Raw genomic sequence first — 13,964 nt, 5'->3', positions numbered from 1 at the left:
AGATGGTGAAGCTGCAGGATTATCAAAATTGATCTGACTATTTGGGTATCTGCAGTCTAGTAAAGTACATTAAGTGCCTATTTGTTCACACTGAGTGAAAAAGAATCTATTCATTTTCCTCATTGCATTTTTCTCCAAGATGCACAGAAAGAAATTGTATGTCTTGTATTTAAGACTGGTAATAGTGATGCATTTTAAGAAAAGAAAGTAATAAAAATGTTAGAAACTGCCAGTTTCGAAATAAAAAGGGAGTTTCACATTTTGTTCTTGTATACAATGTCATACCCCAAATTATGAACTTTACATTTTAAAATGGAAACTAAAAATAGTTTGAAAGTATTGTGAGAGCATAAATTGACTTTAGCTAGTGCCCTTAGTAAACCACAATATTTCAGATGTCTTTAAGTATTTACAGATTTTAAGTGTCTTTATCACTGTTTAATGTTAAATTTAACTCTGTAAAACAAATTGAGTTTGCCCAGTCTCACACTGAAGATATAATCCTTCTAAAAATGCCTGCTTTCTGTTGTGCTCAGTGGAAATTGAGTCAAGCACCTGGCATGGCACTAAACAAAATGTTGCAGTGAAATGCTGTGCTGGATAAAAAAACCAAAAACATTATATAATATTGACAAAAAACAGTTGGAATTTTGCTCTTGCTTATAGAAAAGTAACTCCGCCTTGGGGCAGAAAAGGACATTCCCACCCCCCTACCAGGGGCTGCTCCTGACACCCAGCTCTGACGCCCACCCTCTCCCACCTCTGCCTTGGCCCAAGCCAACTCTCCAGCTTTGTGCCCTCCACAGGCACCAGGCTCTCTGAGCTGCAATAGGGGATGGCTTCAATGCTTCCTTTCCACTAAACTTCTGTGAAATAGAACTCAGCAAGAGTGTGACACGCTTCGCTTTTGAAAACAGCAGGAAGAAAGAAGGCACTTACATTTGATGCAGAGGGAAACGTTGTAAGTACATTAGGAGAGACAGACTCAACACCTAACTACAAATTCTGAATGTCTGTACTCCTTACATAATGCATTTGTATAAACGTGTGTATATCTCAGTCATAAGTTTAGAAGAAAAAAAATGGAGGAGTGAAATCTGGGCCATGGCTTTTGTAGTGGGGTCATTATTTTCCCTAAAATAGGTAGTGAGCATATGTCCACGGGGGTCAGTCATGTTAATGAACTGCATCTTGTATTTCACGACAGTCATGTAAGAAAATATGAGGAAGAAAACTGGTTAATCAATATACGACAGCAAGAATTCTTGAAAAGGAAACAGCTAATCTTTAATACCACTTAAGCCAAAAATTTTTATTTCTGATCTTTCATTTCCAACAAGCCACTTTTGCACAAGCAGTGTCCTCCAACCTGGAGGGAGAACAAGAGCGCTAACAAAAATATCTGTAACCCCCTAACTACTTAATGCTGAATCAAATTGGAAATTATTAGAAACCTCTCAATACTTACATACAGAGTTTTAAAAAGAACCTGATAGCTTATAGTTGTAACTAACAGCTTACGTCTAATCATCTTATCCAAGCGTCAAGACTGTATAAAATACTTCGTGTTATTTTTACATCTCCCATTAAACAGTAACTTCCATGGTATTTTTTCTACTATAAAAATGAAGCCACAAATATGAGAAGCCCATGCCTTTATCCTGCTGAGGAAAAATGGTTCCACTCTTTCTCATTTTCTGGGGTCTGAAGTTCTTTTAAGAAAGGTGACCTCTATAATTCACTGTGTTACATTTTTCTAACCATTTATTTCTTTTAAGCGGACTCCTTTGCTGAAACAGAAAATACCAAGGGGACCAGACTCTAGATCTGATAAAAGAGGAAGGAAAAGGCTCTTTATTCCCGTCTACCTGCAAGAGAATGAGATACCTGCCATGCTGAGGCAATGCTTCCAGCCCCATGGATCTGGATGCACGCATGGCCATGCACACCATCCTTTTGCACTTTTGTTTCCCACAAATAACTCCCTGACATGTGGGTCACAGCAAAGGCATAGCACTCCCTGATGCATCCTTTGATCGAGATGATCAAGGGACTGAGCCTGTGGAGTGTGCTGGAGACTTTGTACCTGTTCCAGTACCTCAGCAAAGCCTGAGCTGCTTCAGTGAGACTCTGGGATTGTTTGCAAAGGGAACCATCAAGAAATTCAGGAAAAACTCTTTACAGGGAAGTCAGCCCCTGTTGAAAGGAGGTGTACAAAGCCCCTGTTACAGTCTTCCATCTTTTCCAGATAAATCTTTTTTCTAATTATTCATTAAAAGCTGAATGCTTAGTAACACTATGAATTATGAATTATTAAAGCCAGAGTGCAAGTTTGGATTTTCTAGATCCTGTCCACATTAGAAACTGGAATTTTACAAGCTGTGACAACTACAAACGAGTTAGAAAATGAATATAGGAGGCATGATTGTGCTCCATGAATGGACATAAACTTCTACAAACTTACAGTGTGAACTTAGTACGTGAGTAGCTTAAATACTTTCTTTTTATTTTAAATCAGAAAAAAAAAAGTGACCCGAACCTTCCCCTACGCCCCAATTTCCTCCCGTTCCCTACTCCCTCCTCTCTCTGTATTGTTCACATTAATATCTAGACCCACTATTCCGATGGGAAGTGGATGAAATCCCTGTAATGTGCACGGTCCCACAGACTCCAGAGGAACTGTGTTTGGTACCAGTTCTGTTTTGTGGAGTATCAATAGATACTTTGTCAGCATTGCTTCCTCACCAAGAGCATTGCAAGATATCTCACCATTAGGGAATGAAATCCTGCTACAGCTAGGATACTGGCAATGGCATTCTCTGTTTTTGCCCCTCTTCTCCCTGCAGATCTTAACTTTTCTCTTTGCTGGGGGTAGTGCCTGTTATAAAGTCTTCAAATAAAATGTGCTATATAACTTTCAAGTACGCAAGCATGATCAACTCAGCAAGTCGGGCCAAGAGTGAACTCTAACATGAATATAGCTGTGACTTGGCATTGCTTTTGACTAAACAAGGTATATTACTGTCACTGTATGAACAACTTCACGGTGTTTCTCAAGAGCATTTTGGCCAGCTCACAGATGCCACAGTATTCCAAAACTTTAATAATTTTAAGTGATCTGTCTTTAGCGCTCTTCTGTTGGAAGAAAAAAGTTCCTTTCCTTGGAAAGGTAAACAGTTTGTAACAAATTCATTAAAAGTATCCCCATCAACAATTCCAAAAGCTATTAGTGTTAAATATTGAAACTAATTTTTAAGAGCCTAAAGGGAGTATTTTCAATTTAATGCCGAGATAAATACCACCTGACATGATGGCTGCTTTCATTAGTTTGTTTCAGCTCTAGTGCCTGTAATGAAATTTAATTAAATTGATTTGGGTGCTTAAAGGTACAGTATATAAGTGTCCTGCAGAGACGAAAGCTAACTCAACAGCAAAGAGTGTGAGACTGCATTTCAGAAGCCAATTTACCAGCCACAGACATGATCTAGGAGAGGAAGAGGGAGACAAAAGGACCTGACAGATTGAAAAGAAATTCAATGTAGTTCTGTTACAGAATGGATAGCATTTGTTAACTGGCAGCAATTAATTAATAGGTAGCAACTGCACACTACAGGAAGGCACAGAACAACCACAGTACAGAAACATCATCCTGTGTTCCTGTCATCTCTTCCAAAATATCTTCTGTTGTGCTTTTCTCTATATTTTGGCTATAATGAATATATGCATTTTCCCTCAATTGCACTCCATTAAGTCAGATGTTATAGGGTATGTGTTAGAGCTCGATCTGCAATGATGTGTTTCTGATCACATGCTCTTTGGAAAGCTGCAGGGATTACATTTGGGGTGGAGGTTGGATCATTGCAGAAAACAAGTGTGATATTGTAGTCTCACTGAACACCTTTTACTGGGCTTAAGGAGTCAACAGGTCCTTGGTCTCCCTGCTCAACTCAGAGTCATTTTGAAAATAGTTTTCTTCAGGACCATATGAAATAATTATTTAGTCAGAGTGACTAGGCTTACTGTGCCAAATACCTATTATTACCTAGGTATTTTATCTTATGAAAAGATAATTTGGGTTTTCTCCATTATTCTTTTTCATGTTTAAAATGTAGGAGAAAAGAGAGAGTAGTTTTCTATTCTGTTTGAAATTTCCATATTGTGCTCAAATTTTTTGTGTGAACACAATTTCCAATTGTGTTCAAATTTCCATAGCTCTGTGGTAGCAGAGTCCTTGACTTCAGGTGATGACCTCCTGAGGTGGGTGATACCATACACGCTATTTATCTCGTTTGTAGTACAGTAACACCAAGAGGACTGAATGAAATTAAACCCTGACTGGAAGTGACACCACGGTGACACAATGGGGAAAGAGCTCCTGCCTGAAGAATTCACAGACCCGGGAGGTGAAAGGAGGTAAGACAAAATGGTGTGGCTAAGGGACAAAACATGGCACAGATGGGGACAGATATGGCCAGCCTGGATGACCTTGTGGCATCTGCTCAGAAAGAAATCCCACATCAGCTCTGATGCGAACTGCCATGCAGAAAAAATAAAAGAAACCCTACCCTCTGGTGGATTATGCTGATCGGCTGATACGATGACACTGACTTGAAAGTAACCAGTGGTACAGAAAAACTACTGTGGCTGCAAACAGAGAAATATCTGTCCACTCTGAAGAGCATTTTCTGCCCTGAGTGACTCCTGGCCACTGAGGTCCGAACATCCTTGGCAGGAAAAAAAGCAACGCCTCAAAAGCAGAAAAAATCTCACTAGGGAAAAAACACAAAAACGATGCAACAACTCTGATACTGAAACAGCTAAACCCCAAGAAACTACAGAGGATGTATCCCTCCCCCCTTTCAGCCTGCAAACTTCCCACCATGCTACTTCTTGCCTCAGGCCTGATCCTGCTCATGTTTGATTTAACAGCCCAATGACTTAGAGCATACAGGACCAGACTTGTTTTGTCCTCCTTCCTACCTGTAAGCCAGCATTTTGCTGGTTCCAGTATATTAATTGTACTAATAATTGCTTGTGGTAGCTGTAAAAAAAAGCTGTAAAAATGTAAAATTTTAATAGGCAACCACTTGCAGGAAACAGTAACTAGACCCACCACAAGTGGATGATAGTGCAATAAGGCAAGGTGCCTGTAAGAAAGTACATAGCATTGGATGTACTTGCTTTGAAACTCAGCCAGAAATTGCTGCAGGAGTTGCTGGTGTTGCCTTTTTCACGAGCTCAGGCCCTGCTGTCAGGTTACATGAAACTTTCTGACTGGTGTGCTCCAGTATGACACTGTCTACAGTAAAAGATAAATCTGATGTGAACTAAGTCAAGGCGCATCAGACTTACACAGGTTTGGGCAATTCTTCACTGGAATGTGTCGTCACGACACTAATAAGACATAACAGAAATTAGAACTGTATCAAATTATCTATGTACTTCGACATATGAAAGTTATGTGCATCACTTGACTGCAGTGAGAAACGGGAAATGATAACAAGGCTGGGGTGATCCACACATGTATCTAACTAAGCTCCTGAAGGGGATTTTTGACATATCATAGTTTAAATGTTTAGCAACCATCAAATTTATCATTAGGCTTTACAACCTGGGATTACTTTATTTTGTTCCAATAGAGGGGGCAGAAAGAAGAACATATACATTTCCCAGGGCTCCTCAGGAGGCTGCTCCATCAGTACTGCTGCTGAGACAGCAAGTCTGGCTTCTCTCTCCCCACCAGCACCCTTCCAGCAGACCCAAGCCACCCTCCCTGAACACGCATGAATATTCAGTTCCCTAGCAGGGCTGCTCTGTGTGTGCCAGTGAAGTGGCTGGCAAGGAAATGTCGGCTGCTGAAGGACAGGAGAGATGGCTGTTCTCTAAAAAGGCCCCTGCCTTTGTATTCGAAGTGTGTTTACTTTGAAAGAGGGATTTCAACAGAATTAAAAACCTCAGTGATGCTGGACACACTCCTGAAAAAAACAAACAGAACAACTAGTTCTAGATAGACCATATATGTTAAAAAAATAAAGTCATTCTTCAATTTTTGGGTTTAAATTTAAAATGCCAATTCGTAATATCAGTACACAATTCTTGAGAAGATTGTCCTTTCTAGATTCACTTTTTTTTTTTTTTTTTTAAGGGAAAGCTCAAAAACAGCAGGGAATTCCTGGCCATTGATCTACTTCATGATGTATTCTGAATTAATCTATTTCTCTGATTTTTTTTTTTTTTTAATGCCATCAACTAAGTTACGAACACTTATAAAGAGAAAATTGACATTTATACTCCCAGGGTTTTGTCTTTTACTTCCGAAGTGGGAACTCAAGATATGTCGTTGAACAGAGGGGTAGGGCTTGTGCCTGTAAGATCCTGACATTGTCCCAGCTTACACACTAGTTGTGTGCGTCTGAGTTAAATCCTTCAAACTGATTCTGCATTAAGTCTGCAGGTGGAAATCTGGTGTAATTTCACTAACTTCAAAAGACATAGGAATGCTGACTCTAGTTCTCCTGTTTTCTCTCCTCTCCCAAATAGTTATGAGCCAGGCCCTCAAAATCCACAGATACATGAAATGAAGACATGGATCGTCCAAGCTTACATTAATTTGAGGGTTTTAGTATTTGTGTATATAGTCTTATTTCCACAGCTTATGAAAGCCAGAAAGTTACTTAAAACAGAGATATTACACAGGTTTGGGGGGTTTAAAAATATTATAATCATTTGGATAAAGTTGCTCACAGTACAACCACTTGAACCATGCAGTTGTAAGAAGGTGGAAGTGGTCAAAGGAAAATACAGTTTGCTTTCCATGCCTTCTGATGATGGCGCTATGTACTTGCTGACGAGATGTTATGCTGGGAGGAGGACACCTGAAGCTGCACGAGCTTGGGATGAAGGCCTCTCATCCCTCCCTTGTCCCAGTGTAACTGAAGGCAGAGGGCAGGGATCCTGCTGAGGGCATCACAGGAGCAGTGCAATCCCTTGAGCGAAGGTGAAGAGGAAGGGAGGGGAAGGAGCAAGCCAGCTGGGTGGCAGAGCTGCCACCATGACAGCCACTCCTCCCGGCGGCTCTCAGCCCTTGGTGCCTCCCCACTGAGGGACTCCCTGGCCAGGTCTGCGCGGCTGTGCTCAGGATGCACACCGCATCAATCCCCTCTTACCATATGCAGTGGGCTCGACCTCAGGATTTCTCTCCTTTTTACTCCGAATTTAAACGTACAAATGTATTTTACTTATAAATGACCACATCTGCATTGCAGACACAGAGAAACTTCAATTTCTTATGAAGTTGTAAGAGGAATATCCATGCAGGGCAGCATGAGGCAAAAAAAGCTCCCAGTCAGACAATCATTTACCACAACAGAACTGCCTGGCACTGAATGAGGATTTTAAGTTTTCTGTGGGGTCTTTAAAGTGCCACTTTCACAATCAGCAGTTAGACTCACTTTGCTACACGAGACGCAATCCCCCCAGCTGCCACCTCAGCGACCCTGCGAGCAGAGCCATTTTTCTCCGATTGTCAGCCTTCCACACCAAACTCATCTACTACATTTTCTCTCCCCCGTTTTCAGTTATCATCGCAAAGCCTGAGGTACTTCTGAGAGCACCACCCATTTTTCCTTTCAAAGTACCTCAGATAGCCTTGTCCAGTTTGTTTTTTTCTCCCCAAATGTTTTTTGGTAGCATTATCATCTTCTAATCACATCTCCTACCATAACGTTAGATCTCATCCCTTGATTTTAGCAGTGGAGAGACACACAATAAAGGAGAGATATGTTAATTGCTTGCCAAATCTAGCCAAGTGAAAAACAACTAGATAACTATGCCTGGTTGTTTTATACAGCGCAGCTCTGGGGGGGTTCAGGAAGTCGCTGAGGCATTGCTTTACCTATCCATAATTAATTATTGATTTCCTGTTGTCTGAGTTGCAAAGATGACAAGACCTAATCTGATGAATAAAATAGCTGTAAGAAAAGGGAATTGTACGTGAGGCAAAGCATCAAGGACAAGATTTCAGATATAGCAGAGTTCATTACTCATTTTGCTGACGTTATATGCAGCCAAATAATAAACCTTTCAAAACACTGCAATAAAATGAAATAAATTCATTTTTCAAAGTATCACTTTGCCTCTTATACAGAAATAAAATTATTCAAATCTATTTCACAGGAAATGATGCAGTATCTGGCCCTTCAGCTAGAACTTCTGCTCCTTTTCTATTTTGCCCTGCATCAGATATGTAAGCTACAATTTAAATTATAAAAATCACAAATAACTGGTTTTGCTTCTATCTTGTATGCACAAAGAAAACTTTGTGCAAGAAAGTGTTTACAATAATTTTTGACTTGTTTTGTTATTTTAATCCCAGTAATGTTAAGCTCTCTTAACATTTTTATGCCCTATAAATGCAATCTCTGGCTCTTGTCAGGGACAATCCAACCAAAAAACCATCCAACACACCTTACTTATTTTGTATGTATCAAATCATAAATCAACCAAATACAACTTTTCTGTTATACCTGTGAACACAAACCATAATAAAATCATTATCAGAACAAAATTTGCACAGCTGGTTCTTATGAAAATGGTAGGATTACTGACAATGATTGTGACCAAGACCCCTTAGGGTTTTGTGCCCCCTAGGGAGCAGCACCGGGGATCACTTTGTTCAAGTGTGTAGCTGTCTGACAAACACGGAATCGGTGCCCCTTCAGAAAAAATCACTACCTGAAAAAAATCACACCCTGCTGTCCTTGGTTTCCATTCAAAAGTTCTTGCAAAAATACGCTTAGAGATCTTTAGATCTCTAAATTAGAGATAAGAGATCTGAGTGATTGTTATTAAGCTGCATGAGTTTTAAGGACATTCATCTTCAAACATCCAGTTAACGAACATACTCAGACATTAAGAAAGAGAAATGCATATTCTTTTTTACTGAAATACCACTAAGAGTTTTCAGTTCAGTAAATAAGACCTTTAGTACTGTTACATCAAACCGGAATATACTATTGCAGCAAAGCCTGTAGCTCTTTGGAAGAAACACAACTTTATAAGCACTTTGTAAAACTGCAAGTAATAAAAACCGTTTAGAAACTGTCAGTGAGACTTTTCATTTCTCCTTAAGAAAGACGAAGCTACAGCTCTTTTATCAAGATGAACTATATTGTCTAGTAAATGAAGTAAAACAGCTCAGAACAAAGCACGGGTACTAGAAAGGAGACTCCTTTCAAAATACAAGGGTTCTTTCTCAGAGTCTGAAATGGCAGACATGTTTAGGCCATTTTGGTATTCTGTTAGCTGTTTTAGGAAGGTAAGAGGAAACAAATAGGAAGGACTTCCAGCTATTTTTTCACCACCCATTATTAGGTCAGGTGGAAAATACAAGAATTGAGAATAGGATATTGACCCACCAGCTTAATATTTCATCAAACTCTGAGCTTAATATTTCATCAAACTCTGACTGAATTTACATGTTCTAGCCACATTAAACAAACACTTTTAATCCCTTACAGAACCTGTAAGAACTAGGATTTTGATAGCATAAGTACAGCATCACACAGGAGCACCAGCAAAAGATGACCAGTGCTATGTGCCATACCATCACAGATTGACTGTTTACCTATGAAAAGAAATTACGCTTTGAGAACCATAATAATGAATGCAATTTAATTTCCATCCCCTCTCTTGTGCTTGCATATTTCATTATTAGGAAAAGCTCTGCTGATTTGATTCCTTTGCAAAACTATAAGCAGCCCTCTGATGCATTGGTTCAAGTTTGCTGGGAAAAAACTGAATTTATTGCCCATAATTGCATGCCTGTGCTTTTATCTGTCTGAACCTAGATATGCAAAAATTGACAAAATTAAGTAAATTAAGGATGATATTCAACTGTGAAAGGTAGAAGTGTTTCTTGAGTGAATTTTTGGGATAAAGATTGACATGAATAAAAATGGTTTACCCTAGCATCTATCATTACGAGACAATGTTTTTATCTACAGATAAAAGGACTTTCCAGTATTGAACATCTGAACTGAGCTAAGTTTTGTTTGCCACTAACTGGTTTTATTTAAATCTATATTTAAAATTTTAATACATTATTTAAGTGGAGTGGGAATGTTCCCAGTCCAAAAGGATATGCATACAATCTTCTTGCTTTGTATTCAAGTATTAAAACCTAGTCTTATTCTGAGAAACTGTGCTTTTGCGGGGAAGAATTCTGAAGATGTGACCTTCCACTTCTGCATACCTCTTCAGACCCTCTTACCCTAAGGATATTTAAGAAACTTCAGTTATATAATTCCCTTCAGAAAGAAGGCTTTAAGTCAAACATACTGACTCCTGGGTTGCATTTTAAATGTTCTTTACTTCAGTGAAGTTCAAAAGGTGGAGTACCTTAGAGACAGACTTTACACAACCGTAAGTTTAAATTTCTGTCTTTAAAATCTATACTTCTACATCTAAAAATGGAATTGGGTTTTCAAGTGAAAAATACCTAGTGCTTCCTGCAAAAGTCAACTAGAGCTCACCAAGAGATACACTATTAGTGCTGAGAATGCTTTGGCATCACATACGTGTATGGTTCAATCTAGTGAATGGTTTCAAAAAACTTTGATTCTTTCCTTATTTGTTTAGCACCTCTTGAGACAAGCAGGTTTGGGATGAGAATGCTGTCAGCTTCTACACACCTCTTACTGATAATTTAGTAGAGCCACTTCTGAATCTGCTTTTTGAATTACTGCTTGTTACAATGCTAATGTTAAAAAGCACTAACGTGCCTTTAAGGCTCTCCTGGGGAAAGCCACAGTCAAGCATAGCTGCAGGTATTTTCTACATTCACAGCTCAAACCTTCAAGGTTTATTCTTTTAGGAATTCCCAGTCTCTCTGTTCAGACATCATGCTTAAAGGCAGGTTCTAAGACCATGCTGTGTTGTGAGTACATTTTACATACACACGTTCAAGTACACAGATATATGCACATACAGATATTTACTGGCACATATCAGATATGTAATCGCACAGATATATGTGTATTTGCAAGGACTGGGATGATTAACTTTGCTTTAACTGATCTTAGTAATCACATTTGATTTTTCTGAATACCATTCAGTAAAAGAGCCTCTACCAAAATAATGTAAGGACAGGCAAAGTTTGGCTTTAGCTATGCAGGATGGTTTTCATGAAAATACTATCATCAGTATTGAATCTTCAGTTGAGTATAGACTGTATCTCATTGCTAACATTTAAAATACAGGAGTAAACATAAAATGTTTTACAAAGAAACAAATACTGAAATAAGTGAAACATGACTAAAGGAATGGTACATGATACTGCATTGGAAACAAACATTTGAGAGAATATCACAGAGAATTTAACAAATACAAAATTACAAAAATAAATGAAGTCTATTATACAGTAAATATGATGGAATTCAGAAGCATAAGACATTTGAAAATATCTCCCTCTAAAGACTGAAATAGAAACACAAGTTTTGATACTCCATCATGTGTTGTCATCACCATATATGTAATACTGTTAGCATTTTGGATTCTGAAAGATTTTTTACCCTCTTTGTACAGATGTAAAGGCTAGAAGTAGAATTCAGCACAGAACTAGGCTAGAATATGTTTCCCTTTTGTTATTCAGCTAATGCTGAGCTTTGTCCTAGTCACAGTACTCTTTACCTACAAACTAAGGAACAGGGGGTATTTCATATATTGTCAAAGGTAGCAGTACCTTTAGGTCATGCAAAATAGAAAAAAATTGCAACAACATAATGGCAGCCCCTTCTCTTTCTAGCATTGTCTGGTATTGCTAAGAATTCCAAAGAGGTGAAAGGAACTAGGAAAAATAATACTTCATATGTTGGCTAAGTCAGGAAAATCAGAACATTATCTGCTCAGCTGCATGAAGGAAATGGCAGTTCTTGGCATTAAAATAAAATCTGAACAATACTCAGTTTGACTTCACATCTTGCAATACTTTAGCTATATAAATGCAGCTTTTTTTTTTTTTTTTAAACTGTTCTTAAAAATTTGCCAAATCATGATAAAACAGCTAGGTGAAAAGACTTACTATATTTCTGTTATGCTAGATGCCGAGAATCTCCCTCCTTTCATTTTTTTTTCCAGTTCAAGAACAGTTTATATACCATTTTTCCATGAGTGAATACTTTTGCATATCCCAAAGTTTTTACTTGTATAGTTCAGCTCAATTTATCTAAAAAAATTCCTCTTTAGACTTAATGATCTTGCTAAATTTCAGAAATTTTGTAAACTTCTCTTGTAGAGACGAACAGTGTATTGCTTAAGCAGGAAACCAGCAATGAAAAAAACACGTATGCTAAAATTTTCTTGACAGTTTTCAACGACTCTTAGAAAATCAATCCCTGGGAAGGCATATGCAATCAAAAGAAGAGTTAAGTCAAATGGTAAGTTTATAAGGTGTGGTGATGCAGCCTAGTTCTAATCGTGGTGAAAAAATAGTATCAAGCTAAAAAGAAAAACAAAATTCCAGACTAACATATCATTCCACTGAAGTGTCTTTTGTCTCTAAGAAAGACTGTGAAAAGATTAACAGGTAATTCTTTGGCCTGCAGCTACTACTTCTTACTGTCTGTGAAACAGGAAATGTATCTTCACTTTAATGAAGAAATACTTCATATTTGCACATGTGTTGGGAAGGGCAAACCTATCTTACACGAACATTGGAAGCTAGTATACAGCATGAAATGTAGAATTAATAATAATTCAAATCACAAACACAAAAATCAGTAATACCAATTTTTCTCTGGTACTCAAACCAATGACAATTTTGTAATTATGTAACTGAATTTCCATTTGATAAAAAGCCACATTTAAAATGTTCATTTAAAAGTAACATCTTTTTACATAAGAAAGACTGAAATAGGAAGTGTGTATTTGAAGACTATAATTTTTTTGCTATATTATTTATAGGGTCTGTATTTCCCAGAATTACTCAGATGATGTTTTCAAAATGCTTGAATAAGTTAATTCCACAAGAATGTTTCACATTTCCTTTATTTAATATCAATTTAGGAATTTGCTTAATTCCTGATCAACATAATAAAGGAATGTCACACACCATGATGAAATGCTGGGCATTTAAAAAATTGTATTCCTGTAACATAGAGATTAAAGGATTTACCCTAACCTTGACAGATATTTATGCCTGAGGTATTACAATGAGATCTCCTCTGATGTCTTCTCTCTTCCAGGTAAATTTAGTAGAGGAAAAATAAACTGAAAGAAATAGCATAACCAGTGTGTCCTGTGTTACCAGCAAAAACATCTAAACTCCTATTTTCTCTAAATATTTTAACAGAAATAATATATACATATATATATATAGGTTTCTACATAGATTTACTTGAATGTCACACACATATATATAAGATACTATTTTGTTCTTTAAGTAATGCCACAGAACCACACTTCATGCAAAAAATATTGGGAGAAAAAGAAAAAGCTATACTGGTTAAGGAAATGGAATTTTAATAACTAACTTAAATAATGCCTCTACTAAAAATGCCCAGTTGTGTTAATTCTCATTGCACTTAAGGCTGAAGGAACTCTCCCTTGTTCTTTATTAACAGAGAATTTGAAAATTAGCACTTTAAGAATTTCATTGCCTATTGGACACACTGATTTTCCTGTAGCTATACTAGTTCACCTAGAATCCTCTTACTGAAATACCTAGCTATTGCTTTTCTCTTAAAGATGCCACTGGACCAGAAAAGAAAGCTAAGTTCTTGATAAATTTAATCTGCTGTTGCAACACACTGGTTATCAATATCTGCCTTTCTGTTTGAAAGGTTCTGACAATCAAAAAAAAATTACATAAATGATTGGATGACTGAAAGGGAACTGAATGGACTCCACTTGTTCCTCTCTGGTATATGCTGTCCTGAGAGAAAGCAAAACTCTGCATACCTTACTCA

The 13,964-nt window shown here is 37.7% G+C and overlaps 1 protein-coding gene across 12 annotated transcripts in view; it reads right to left on the bottom strand.

Moving 5' to 3' along the window:
• CTNND2 (catenin delta 2) overlaps positions 1-13,964 on the bottom strand; it is a 648,554-nt gene that overhangs the window by 18,287 nt on the left and 616,303 nt on the right. The window lies entirely within an intron of this gene.

Source organism: Anser cygnoides, chromosome 2, assembly GCF_040182565.1.
Source record: "Anser cygnoides isolate HZ-2024a breed goose chromosome 2, Taihu_goose_T2T_genome, whole genome shotgun sequence".
Lineage (NCBI taxonomy): Eukaryota > Metazoa > Chordata > Aves > Anseriformes > Anatidae > Anser > Anser cygnoides.
The sequence above is the reverse complement of the archived record's forward strand: the minus strand, read 5'-3'. Positions and strand labels throughout refer to the sequence as shown.